The sequence below is a fragment of the Salmo trutta genome, chromosome 27 (assembly GCF_901001165.1).
Source record: "Salmo trutta chromosome 27, fSalTru1.1, whole genome shotgun sequence".
NCBI classification, from domain to species: domain Eukaryota; kingdom Metazoa; phylum Chordata; class Actinopteri; order Salmoniformes; family Salmonidae; genus Salmo; species Salmo trutta.
The window spans coordinates 40,343,987-40,358,266 of NC_042983.1; positions in this window are offsets into that span (position 1 = coordinate 40,343,987).

The window sequence follows — 14,280 nt, forward strand, 5'->3', positions numbered from 1 at the left end:
TTGATTCCTCCTTGTGTCCTTTAGTCTTGATTCCTCCTTGTGCCCTTTAGTCTTGATTCCTCCTTGTGCCCTTCAGTCTTGATTCCTCCTTGTGTCCTTTAGTCTTGATTCCTCCTTGTGCCCTTTAGTCTTGATTCCTCCTTGTGTCCTTTAGTCTTGATTCCTCCTTGTGCCCTTTAGTCTTGATTCCTCCTTGCGCCCTTTAGTCTTGATTCCTCCTTGTGTCCTTTAGTCTTGATTCCTCCTTGTGTCCTTTAGTCTTGATTCCTCCTTGCGTCCTTTAGTCTTGATTCCTCCTTGTGCCCTTTAGTCTTGATTCCTCCTTGTGCCCTTTAGTCTTGATTCCTCCTTGTGTCCTTTAGTCTTGATTCCTCCTTGTGTCCTTTAGTCTTGATTCCTCCTTGTGCCCTTTAGTCTTGATTCCTCCTTGTGCCCTTCAGTCTTGATTCCTCCTTGTGCCCTTTAGTCTTGATTCCTCCTTGTGCCCTTTAGTCTTGATTCCTCCTTGTGCCCTTTAGTCTTGATTCCTCCTTGTGCCCTTTAGTCTTGATTCCTCCTTGTGCCCTTTAGTCTTGATTCCTCCTTGTGTCCTTTAGTCTTGATTCCTCCTTGTGCCCTTCAGTCTTGATTCCTCCTTGTGCCCTTTAGTCTTGATTCCTCCTTGTGTCCTTTAGTCTTGATTCCTCCTTGTGCCCTTTAGTCTTGATTCCTCCTTGTGCCCTTTAGTCTTGATTCCTCCTTGTGCCCTTTAGTCTTGATTCCTCCTTTTGCCCTTTAGTCTTGATTCCTCCTTGTGCCCTTTAGTCTTGATTCCTCCTTGTGCCCTTCAGTCTTGATTCCTCCTTGTGCCCTTCAGTCTTGATTCCTCCTTGTGCCCTTTAGTCTTGATTCCTCCTTGTGTCCTTTAGTCTTGATTCCTCCTTGTGCCCTTTAGTCTTGATTCCTCCTTGTGTCCTTTAGTCCTGATTCCTCCTTGTGCCCTTTAGTCTTGATTCCTCCTTGTGCCCTTTAGTCTTGATTCCTCCTTGTGTCCTTTAGTCTTGATTCCTCCTTGTGTCCTTTAGTCTTGATTCCTCCTTGTGTCCTTTAGTCTTGATTCCTCCTTGTGCCCTTTAGTCTTGATTCCTCCTTGTGCCCTTTAGTCTTGATTCCTCCTTGTGCCCTTTAGTCTTGATTCCTCCTTGTGTCCTTTAGTCTTGATTCCTCCTTGTGCCCTTTAGTCTTGATTCCTCCTTGTGCCCTTTAGTCTTGATTCCTCCTTGTGTCCTTTAGTCTTGATTCCTCCTTGCGTCCTTTAGTCTTGATTCCTCCTTGTGCCCTTTAGTCTTGATTCCTCCTTGTGCCCTTTAGTCTTGATTCCTCCTTGTGTCCTTTAGTCTTGATTCCTCCTTGTGCCCTTTAGTCTTGATTCCTCCTTGCGTCCTTTAGTCTTGATTCCTCCTTGTGTCCTTTAGTCTTGATTCCTCCTTGTGCCCTTTAGTCTTGATTCCTCCTTGTGCCCTTTAGTCTTGATTCCTCCTTGTGCCCTTTAGTCTTGATTCCTCCTTGTGTCCTTTAGTCTTGATTCCTCCTTGTGTCCTTTAGTCTTGATTCCTCCTTGTGTCCTTTAGTCTTGATTCCTCCTTGTGTCCTTTAGTCTTGATTCCTCCTTGTGCCCTTTAGTCTTGATTCCTCCTTGTGTCCTTTAGTCTTGATTCCTCCTTGTGTCCTTTAGTCTTGATTCCTCCTTGTGTCCTTTAGTCTTGATTCCTCCTTGTGTCCTTTAGTCTTGATTCCTCCTTGTGCCCTTTAGTCTTGATTCCTCCTTGTGTCCTTTAGTCTTGATTCCTCCTTGTGTCCTTTAGTCTTGATTCCTCCTTGTGCCCTTTAGTCTTGATTCCTCCTTGTGCCCTTTAGTCTTGATTCAAGAAAAGAGAAGTGAACAGAAGAGAATGTATGTTGAGAAACAGGCGATAAATAAGGGAAGACTTTTGAGATGCACCCATGGACATTCTTCCTACCCAGAATGCTCAGTTTGCTTTTTCAGGAAGTAGGCTACACTACACTACCTTTCTGGAATGAAACAAACAAAACTAATAATTATGTCAAATCTACAACCAATCAGACAGTTTTACTAGCTTCATTTGGGATGAATGAACTATTCACAATCGATTTGTGAAGATAAAATCATGGTTTATGGAGGGAGAAAACAAAGTTCCAATGAGTTTGATAAAAAGGTTATAAATGAAAAATAATTTATTGATGAGATATCAGAGGCCAGTCCCCCCCACCTCCAAAATGCCATTCTTTATACACAAATGCAACGCAGAACATTTCGTCTGACTTGTTCAGTTTCAATTCAACCTTATTTATTCGGAGAAGAATGAATGTTTGTGTGAAAAACATCACAGATTGGATATAATTGTTTTTTTTAAAAACACAATAATTGTATCCATAAATACACTTGTAGTCATGTTTGCTCGTATTGTATGAACACAGACGACAACCATGAGAGAAATGTGGTCACGCACACACAGCATCATCAAATATGGAAATTGACTTAAGGACAACTGCTACCAGCTGCATCTAGTATATTGAACATTGATGTGTTAAAAGTAGGAACAGTATGTTATATATATATATATACGCACACTGAGTGTACAAAACATTAAGAACACTTGATCTTTCCATGACATAGACTGACCAGGTGAATCCAGATGAAAACTATGATCCCTTATTGATGTCACTTGTTAAATCTACTTCAATCAGAGTAGATGAAGGGGAGGAGACGGGTTAAAGAAGGATTTTTAAGCCTTGTGACAGTTGAGACATGTATTGTGTATGTACGTCATTCAGATGGTGAATGGGAAAGACAAAGATTTTAATGCCTTAGGGTAGGTAGTAGGTACCAGACGCATGGGTTTAGTGTGTCAAGAACTGCAACTCTGCTGGGTTTTTCACCGTGAACACTTTCACAGTTTCCCATGTATATCAAGAATGGTCCACCACCCAAAGGACATCCAGCCAACTTGACACAATTGTAGGAAGCATTGGAGTCAACATGGGACAGCATCTCTGAATGCTTTCAACACCTTGTAGAGTTCATGCCCAGACACATTGAATATGCCACTCAATATCAGGAAGGTGTTCTTAATGTTTTGTACACTCAGTGTAAATTACGAGCAATGTAACAACCCTATAGCTTATAAGTACAAGTCGCACAGTTCGATTTTATTTTTTTTGCGTGCCTTTACGAAACATTTACGTGTCTATTTTCTGTTTCTCCTCCCCTCCCTCCCTCCCCCAATGAAAGGTTAAATAAATGAGCGTATTTCTGTGTTTCTGCAGCCAGTACCGAAAGGAAGTTATTCTATATATCTCCGCCGGTGGAGAGGCGCGGCTCCACTCGCATTCCAAGGGGCGGGACTTCATCTGTAGCCTCCGGACTCTATAGTTTCTGGTTGACTCCAAACTGGAGAACATTTGTTTTTGTCCCTTTTCTGCCTAAATAGAAACACGTTTCGTCATGTATAAGCTACTTTTCGATTATTTACTCTACCGTTCTCATTTGTGGTGGTGAGCGAGTAACACCCACAGCAGTCAGGAGGGTGGAGGAGAGTATATTTTGGTTGTAAAACAGGTTATTTAAAGGGTTAAATGTTTAAGGACCCTGGACCACACATGGTAGTGTGAGAAGCTAGGGGTTAAAAACTCCTTTACCTTCCACATAGTCTGCCTCAAAAAGGATTGCAAAGCTCATAGGCTCAAATGACCTATACTGGCTATTGAACTAAAACATCACATGTCAAAACCAAATCTAATTTAACATTTCTTAATGGAAAAATTTGATAATACATATTTCAATTTAAATTATCTCAAACGAATTACAAAATAGTGTCGGTCTACGGCAGATGGTTGTGATTGTATTGTGTTTGATTTTATGTTTTCTTCATGCAAACATAATTATAATGATGGTCACTTTTGACCGGATAACTAATGATTTGCGTTCGTTCAGGAAGAGAAATACAACATTGTTAAAAGTATCTAAAATAGATTTTATAACAGGAAAAAAAATACGTTTATACAAATGTATATAATTTTGTATACAATTAAAAGTGTAATTTAATATGTCTTTTTATATTTTTCTATATATTTTAGGACTACATACATAATCCCACATTTGGGAAAAATGAATAAAAAATGTATAATACAGATGACATATATTGTCTGGACATAAAATGGTCAAGTTGAGTAATATTCACATGGTTATACAAAGTGGAAAACCAGAAAACAATACCAATGAATTATCACCAAAGGATAAGATTTGAATTCTTGTAAATCTATATATTTGGCTGTTTGAATAAAGGTTGTTTTGAGAGATAATCATAAAACTATCTTTGCCGTAATTATAATGGCTCGATAAATAGAGTTAGTTTGCTCGTTAATAGTATTACACTCTGCATTTGAAACAGGAAAATATTCTGACTTGGCAGTCGAAAGTGATAAATCAACATTCTCATACTATTTGTTATTATAACTATTTGTTATAATTCTGACCAAGCTACTCAGGCTTCCATCTGAGTCTAAACACTTCAGCAAAATTAAGTGCAATGCAATTTAAAATGAGTCATCTTTGATAACTACAGGGGCATTAAAACGTTACTTTTTCATTTAGTCTATTACCTTTTCATTGATTTGTCTGGCTTTAGATTTAAACTCAAATATGAATCTTGTTTAGTTTTGTAAGTCAATAATATCAAGAACTTTAACATTGTTTAACTATTTCAAAAGCAAAATATTGTATTATATTATTAAGGGGAAGAGCTTATTACTGCTCTTCCCCATGCTGTGCTAAATGCATAGATTTGATTCAGTTAATTTTTCTTAAGTCTTTTAAAATGCTTTCTGTATTAAAATAACCATATAGTCCCAAATTAAATACCTTACTTGTTTTATGTCCACATTACTGTAATGAAAGGGGATATATTGTACAGGCAAAGTAAATCACTTAAAGACTGAGAACCTCTTAGGTAAAAAAAATAATTCCTCTCACCTCTTCACACAAGCAAGAACTTGTGAACCAAAATGCTTTTATTGACTGATATGTGAAGGAGAGAGTAGAGAGCTGAAGGACACACAAACCACACAAAAAACTCAACAGTCCTTACAGGCAGGTCACAATGGCTTGCGAGGTCTGCAATTGGTCCTTTAACTCTTTACTCTTTCCTTTCTAGCTCTTTCCCTAGCTGTGTTCTATATCTATAGTGTTCTATATCTATATTGTTCTATATCTATAGTGTTCTATATCTATAGTGTTCTATATCTATAGTGTTCTATGTCTATATTGTTCTATATCTATAGTGTTCTATATCTATAGTGTTCTATATCTATAGTGCTCTATATCTATAGTGTTCTATATCTATATTGTTCTATATCTATGGTGTTCTATGTATATGGTGTTCTATATCTATATTGTTCTATATCTATGGTGTTTTATATCTATGGTTTTCTGTATCTATAGTGTTCTGCATCTATGTTGTTCTATATCTATGCTATTCTAAATATATGGTGTTCTATATCTATATCATTCTATATCTATAGTGTTCTATATCTATAGTGCTCTATATCTATAGTGTTCTATATCTATAGTGTTCTATATCTATAGTGTTCTATATCTATAGTGTTCTATATCTATAGTGCTCTATATCTATAGTGTTCTATATCTATAGTGTTCTATATCTATAGTGCTCTATATCTATAGTGTTCTATATCTATAGTGTTCTATGTCTATATTGTTCTATATCTATGGTGTTCTATGTATATGGTGTTCTATATCTATATTGTTCTATATCTATGGTGTTTTATATCTATGGTTTTCTGTATCTATAGTGTTCTGCATCTATGGTGTTCTATATCTATGCTATTCTAAATATATGGTGTTCTATATCTATATCGTTCTATATCTATATTGTTTTATATCTATATTGTTCTATATCTATATTGTTCTATATCTATGCTGCTCAATATCTATGGTGTTCAATATCTATATTTTTCTATATCTGTGGTGTTGTATATCTATGGTGTTTTATATCTATGGTGTTTTATATCTATGGTGATCTATATCTATGCTATTCTAAAACTATGGCGTTTTGTATCTATACTGTTCTATATCTATGGTGTTCTATATCTATGGTGCTCTATACCTAAGGTGTTCTATATCTATGGTGTTCTATATATAGATGGTGATCAATATCTATATTGTTTCATATCTATGGTGTGGTATATCTATGGTGTTTTATATCTATGGTGTTCTATATCTATGCTATTCTAAAACTATGGTGTTTTGTATCTATATTGTTCGATATCTATGGTCTATATCTATATTGTTCTATATCTATGGTGTTCTATCTCTATATTGTTCTATGTCTATATTGTTCTATATCTATATCGTTCTATATCTATATCGTTCTATATCTATAGTGTTCTAAATCTATATCGTTCTATATCTATAGTGTTCTATATCTATGGTGGTCTATATCTATATTGTTCTATATCTATGGTGTTCACCATCTTCCCTGTCCTGTCCTGGTGGTCAGAGGAGACAGAAATGGCAGCCAGGATCCTTCAGGCCTGGTCAATCTTCCCCACCCTACCCCCAACCATCCCCATACCGTACAACCACACTGATGTTGTCATTTGGACCAAAATGACCAAACGGACCATCTCTGAAGGAGGCTGTGGTCAAACATAGGGTTGGGAATTATTCCTATCAGATTTGTTTTGTGAATATGTTTATGTGAAATGTTTTGTCTGGTTGTGCATTTGAGCATGACTGATCATTGTGTGTGTGTGTGTGTGTGCGTGTATATGTCTGTGTGTGTGTGTATGTCTGTGTGTATTTCTGTGTGTGTGTGTGCGTGTTTGTTAGTGAGTATAAACACATGGGAGTTCAGAGGAATTTCAGTGGTCTCTCTACTGTCCTGTATCTCCGCATTCCTACCTCACTCGAGGTGAATAGGTCAGGGGTCGCCAATCACATTGCCATGGAGGGAGAACTCTGTTCAAACCACCCTGGAATTCCAGGTTGGGACTCGGAAAAGAGGGGAGGGAGGGAGGGAGGGAGGAGGGGAGGATGAGGGGGTAGGCTTCCACACGGTGCCCAGAGAAGAGAAGGAGAAGGGGGAGGGTGGAGGGGGAGCCAGGTTGAAGGGCCCGGGGTCAGGGGTGAAGGGTTAAGGGTGAAGGGTTAAGGGTGAGGGGTTAAGGGTTAAGGGTGAGGGGTTAAGGGTGAGGGGTAAGGTAGGATGCCGTAGTCCTTTCCTGCAGTTAATGACTCAAAGCGCCCTCTTTGGCCTCATGGGTGGAATGTTATTCATATTTTTCATAATTTCATAATTAATTAAGATGATATAACATATAATCAACAGTTTTGTTATATGTCAGTATTCTGTGATGTATATAAAGTGTAATAGTGGAATGCAAACTAACAACTGAAGACATGTCAACTCTATATTTGACATGGTTCAGGTGTCTTATTATGTTTAAGCCCATAACCACATGTGTGAGGTGGATACTTTTGTTTGAAAGTAGATTTGTTTCAGACTACCAAGAATCCCTCTGCGTGACCCTGATTTAATCACTCTCTGTGACCCTGATTTAGCACACAAGAATCACTCTCTGTGACCCTGATTGAATCACTCTTTGTGACCCTGATTTAATCACTCTCTGTGACCCTGATTGAATCACTCTGTGTGACCCTGATTTAGCCCACAAGAATCACTCTCTGTGACCATGATTTAATCACTCTCTGTGACCCTGATTTAATCACTCTGTGTGACCCTGATTTAATCACTCTCTGTGACCCTGATTTAATCACTCTCTGTGACCCTGATTTAATCACTCTCTGTGACCCTGATTTAATCACTCTGTGTGACTCTGATTTAATCACTCTGTGTGACCCTGATTTAATCACTCTCTGTGACCCTGATTTAATCCCTCTCTGTGACCCTGATTTAATCACTCTGTGTGACCCTGATTAAATCACTCTCTGTGACCCTGATTTAATCACTCTGTGTGACCCTGATTTAATCACTCTGTGTGACCCTGATATAATCACTCTCTGTGACCCTGATTTAATCACTCTCTGTGACCCTGATTTAATCACTCTCTGTGACCCTGATTGAATCACTCTGTGTGACCCTGATTGAATCACTCTCTGTGACCCTGATTTAATCACTCTCTGTGACCCTGATTTAATCACTCTCTGTGACCCTGATTTAATCACTCTCTGTGACCCTGATTGAATCACTCTGTGTGACCCTGGTTTAATCACTCTCTGTGACCCTGATTTAGCCCACTGCAATAAAAGGTTTAAGGAGCTACATGTAATATTTTTGCATCTTGTCATTTCAGAAAATAGCCTTAATGTATCTACAGTAATAGTGGCGTGATAGTTTCACAGTATTCTCTTTTCGGAGGCTTCTGCAAGTTCTGCTGTATCTGTCAGGGCACTCTGGGAGAGAGAGAGAGTGAAAGAGAGAAAGATAGCAAGAGGGTGAGGTAGAGACCTAAAGAGAGAAGGTGAGAGAGAGAAGTGTTTTGCTTGGCCAGCCACGTCTGGTGGTTTTGGTTGGCCAGCCACGTCTGGTGGTTTTGGTTGGCCAGCCACGTCTGGTGGTTTTGGTTGGCCAGCCACGTCTGGTGTGTTTTGGTTGGCCAGCCACGTCTGGTGTGTTTTGGTTGGCCAGCCACGTCTGGTGGTTTTGGTTGGCCAGCCACGTCTGGTGGTTTTGGTTGGCCAGCCACGTCTGGTGTGTTTTGGTTGGCCAGCCACGTCTGGTGTGTTTTGGTTGGCCAGCCACGTCTGGTAAGTTTTGGTTGGCCAGCCACGTCTGGTGTGTTTTGTTTGGCCAGCCACATCTCTGTTGTGTTTTGCTTGGCCAGCCACATCTCTGGTGGTTTTGGTTGGCAGGCCACATCTCTGTTGTATTTTGGTTGGCCAGCCACATCTCTGTTGTGTTTTGCTTGACCAGCCACATCTGGTGTGTTTTGGTTGGCCAGCCACATCTCTGGTGGTTTTGGTTGGCAGGCCACATCTCTGGTGGTTTTGGTTGGCCAGCCACATCTCTGGTGGTTTTGGTTGGCCAGCCACATCTCTGTTGTGTTTTGGTTGGCAGGCAACATCTCTGTTGGTTTTGGTTGGCCAGCCACATCTCTGTTGTGTTTTGGTTGGCAGGCCACATCTCTGGTGGTTTTGGTTGGCCAGCCACATCTCTGGTGGTTTTGGTTGGCCAGCCACATCTCTGGTGGTTTTGGTTGGCCAGCCACATCTCTGTTGTGTTTTGTTTGGCCAGCCACATCTCTGGTGGTTTTGTTTGGCCAGCCACATCTCTGTTGTGTTTTGGTTGGCCAGCCACATCTGGTGGTTTTGGTTGGCCAGCCACATCTCTGGTGGTTTTGGTTGGCCAGCCACATCTCTGTTGTGTTTGTTTGGCAGGCCACATCTCTGTTGTGTTTTGGTTGGCCAGCCACATCTCTGTTGTGTTTTGGCTGGCCAGCCACATCTGATGTGTTTTTGTTGGCCAGCCACATCTCTGGTGGTTTTGGTTGGCCAGCCACATCTCTGGTGGTTTTGGTTGGCCAGCCACATCTCTGTTGTGTTTTGGTTGGCAGGCAACATCTCTGGTGGTTTTGGTTGGCCAGCCACATCTCTGTTGTGTTTTGGTTGGCAGGCCACATCTCTGGTGGTTTTGGTTGGCCAGCCACATCTCTGGTGGTTTTGGTTGGCCAGCCACATCTCTGGTGGTTTTGGTTGGCCAGCCACATCTCTGTTGTGTTTTGTTTGGCCAGCCACATCTCTGGTGGTTTTGTTTGGCCAGCCACATCTCTGTTGTGTTTTGGTTGGCCAGCCACATCTGGTGGTTTTGGTTGGCCAGCCACATCTCTGGTGGTTTTGGTTGGCCAGCCACATCTCTGTTGTGTTTGTTTGGCAGGCCACATCTCTGTTGTGTTTTGGTTGGCCAGCCACATCTCTGTTGTGTTTTGGCTGGCCAGCCACATCTGATGTGTTTTGGTTGGCCAGCCACATCTCTGGTGGTTTTGGTTGGCCAGCCACATCTCTGTTGTGTTTTGTTTGGCAGGCCACATCTCTGTTGTGTTTTGTTTGGCAGGCCACATCTCTGTACCCATGATGACCCCTCTTACAGACATCTGACACATAAGTGTCTCAGTCTATATTGTGGCAGCGGAATGTACACATTCTCTGACCCTCTGAAGCAAAGAACCTACAGAACAGGATACGTCATGAGTTACTGTGAGGAGGAGGAGGAGGAGGAGGAGGAGGAGGAGGAGGAGGAGGAGGAGGAGGAGGAGGAGGAGGAGGAAGAGGAAGAAGAAGAGGCAAAGTGATACCAAGGGCTTGTTTTAGTGAGATAATGGGTGGGTTAATATTTGTTTTATTTAACTAGGCAAGTCAGTTAAGAACAAATTCTTATTTACAATGACGGCCTACCGGGGAACAGTGGCTTAACTGCCTTGTTCAAGGGCAGAATGTCAGATTTTACCTTGTCAGCTCAGGGATTCAATCCAGCAACCTTTTAGTAACTGTCCCAACGCTCTAACCACTAGGCTACCCTGCCATCCCTACACCCTAACCACTAGGCTACCCTGCCATCCCTACACCTTAACCACTAGGCTACCTGCCGTCCCTACACCCTAACCACTAGGCTACCTGCCCTCTCTACACTCTAACCACTAGGCTTCCTGCCCCCTCTACACTCTAACCACTAGGCTACCTGCCGTCCCTACACCCTAACCACTAGGCTACCCTGCCGTCTCTACACCCTAACCACTAGGCTACCTCACCCCTCTACACTCTAACCACTAGGCTACCTGCCGTCCCTACACCCTAACCACTAGGCTACCCTGCCGTCCCTACACCCTAACCACTAGGCTACCTGCCAGCTCTACACTCTAACCACTAGGCTACCTGCCCCCTCTACACTCTAACCACTAGGCTACCTGCCCCCTCTACACTCTAACCACTAGGCTACCTGCCCCCTCTACACTCTAACCACTAGGCTACCTCACCCCTCTACACCCTAACCACTAGGCTACCTCCCACCTCTACACTCTAACCACTAGGCTACCTGCCAGCTCTACACTCTAACCACTAGGCTACCTGCCCCCTCTACACTCTAACCACTAGGCTACCTGCCCCCTCTACACTCTAACCACTAGGCTACCTGCCCCCTCTACACTCTAACCACTAGGCTACCTGCCACCTCTACACTCTAACCACTAGGCTACCTGCCCCCTCTACACTCTAACCACTAGGCTACCTGCCACCTCTACACTCTAACCACTAGGCTACCTGCCACCTCTACACTCTAACCACTAGGCTACCTGCCCCCTCTACACCCTAACCACTAGGCTACCTGCCCCCTCTACACCCTAACCACTAGGCTACCTGCCGTCCCTACACTCTAACCACTAGGCTACCTGCTCCCTCTACACTCTAACCACTAGGCTACCTGCCGTCCCTACACTCTAACCACTAGGCTACCTGCCGTCCCCACACTCTAACCACTAGGCTACTCTGCCGCCCCTACACCCCTAACCACTAGGCTACCTGCCACCTCTACACTCTAACCACTAGGCTACCTGTCACCTCTACACTCTAACCACTAGGCTACCTGCCGTCCCTACACTCTAACCACTAGGCTACCTGCCGTCCCCACACTCTAACCACTAGGCTACCTGCCGTCGCCACACTCTAACCACTAGGCTACTCTGCCGCCCCTACACTCTAACCACTACGCTACCTGCCACCTCTACACTCTAACCACTAGGCTACCTGCTCCCTCTACACTCTAACCACTAGGCTACCAGCCACCTCTACACTCTAACCACAAGGCTACCTGCCACCCCTACACTCTAACCACTAGGCTACCTGCCACCTCTACACTCTAACCACTAGGCTACCTGCCACCTATACACTCTAACCACTAGGCTACCTGCCACCCCTACACTCTAACCACTAGGCTACCTGCCAGCTCTACACTCTAACCACTAGGCTACCTGCCCCCTCTACACTCTAACCACTAGGCTACCTGCCCCCTCTACACTCTAACCACTAGGCTACCTGCCCCCTCTACACTCTAACCACTAGGCTACCTGCCACCTCTACACTCTAACCACTAGGCTACCTGCCCCCTCTACACTCTAACCACTAGGCTACCTGCCACCTCTACACTCTAACCACTAGGCTACCTGCCACCTCTACACTCTAACCACTAGGCTACCTGCCCCCTCTACACCCTAACCACTAGGCTACCTGCCCCCTCTACACCCTAACCACTAGGCTACCTGCCGTCCCTACACTCTAACCACTAGGCTACCTGCTCCCTCTACACTCTAACCACTAGGCTACCTGCCGTCCCTACACTCTAACCACTAGGCTACCTGCCGTCCCCACACTCTAACCACTAGGCTACTCTGCCGCCCCTACACCCTAACCACTAGGCTACCTGCCACCTCTACACTCTAACCACTAGGCTACCTGTCACCTCTACACTCTAACCACTAGGCTACCTGCCGTCCCTACACTCTAACCACTAGGCTACCTGCCGTCCCCACACTCTAACCACTAGGCTACCTGCCGTCGCCACACTCTAACCACTAGGCTACTCTGCCGCCCCTACACTCTAACCACTAGGCTACCTGCCACCTCTACACTCTAACCACTACGCTACCTGCCACCTCTACACTCTAACCACTAGGCTACCTGCTCCCTCTACACTCTAACCACTAGGCTACCAGCCACCTCTACACTCTAACCACAAGGCTACCTGCCACCCCTACACTCTAACCACTAGGCTACCTGCCACCTCTACACTCTAACCACTAGGCTACCTGCCACCTATACACTCTAACCACTAGGCTACCTGCCACCCCTACACTCTAACCACTAGGCTACCTGCCACCCCTACACTCTAACCACTAGGCTACCTGTTGCCCCAAATATCATTAATATAATTTCTCAAACGACACACACAGCCGTCCTCAAGGCTCTAGGGTCCGTGACTGATGAAATCAAATCAAATGTTAATTGTCACATGCGTCATAAACAGCAGGTGTAGACTAACAGTGAAATGCTTACTTGCGGGCCCTTCACAACAATGCAGAATACACAAATAAATACATAAATAAATAAATAATAATAATAGAAAAAAAATAGTCACACGAGAAATAAATCCACAATGAGCGATGATAGCATGGCTACAGTGGGGGAAAAAAGTATTTGATCCCATGCTGATTTTGTACGTTTGCCCACTTACAAAGAAATGATCAGTCTATAATTTGAATAGTAGATTTATTTGAACAGTGAGAGACAGAATAAAAACAAAAAAATCCAGAAAAATGCATGTCAAAAATGTTAGAAAATGATTTGCATTTTAATGAGGGAAATAAGTATTTGACCCCTCTGCCCAAACATGACTTAGTACTTGGTGGCAAAACCCTTGTTGGCAATCACAGAGGTCAGACGTTTCTTGTAGTTGGCCACCAGGTTTGCACACATCTCAGGAGGGATTTTGTCCCACTCCTTTTTGCAGATCTTCTCCAAGTCATTAAGGTTTCGAGGCTGAAGTTTGGCAATTCGAACCTTCAGCTCCCTCCACAGATTTTCTATGGAATTAAGGTCTGGAGACTGGCTAGGCCACTCCAGGACCTTAATGCGCTTCTTCTTGAGCCACTCCTTTGTTGCCTTGGCCGTGTGTTTTGGGTCATTGTCATGCTGGAATACCCATCCACGGCCCATTTTCAATGCCCTGGCTGAGGGAAGGAGGTTCTCACCCAAGATTTGATGGTACATGGCCCCGTCCATCGTCCCTTTGATGCGGTGAAGTTGTCCTGTCCCCTTAGCAGAAAAACACCCCCAAAGCATAATGTTTCCACCTCCATGTTTGACGGTGGAGATGGTGTTCTTGGGGTCATAGGCAGCATTCCTCCTCCTCCAAACACGGCGAGTTGAGTTGATGTAGTGTGTTACCAATTGTTTTCTTGGTGACTATGGTCCCAGCTGCCTTGAGATCATTGACAAGATCCTCCCGTGTAGTTCTGGGCTGATTCTTCACCGTTCTCATGATCATTGCAACTCCACGAGGTGAGATCTTGCATGGAGCCCCAGGCTGAGGGATATTGACAGTTATTTTGTGTTTCCTCCATTTGTGAATAATCTCACCAAATGTTGTCACCTTCTTACCAAGCTGCTTGGCGATGGTCTTGTAGCCCATTCCAGCC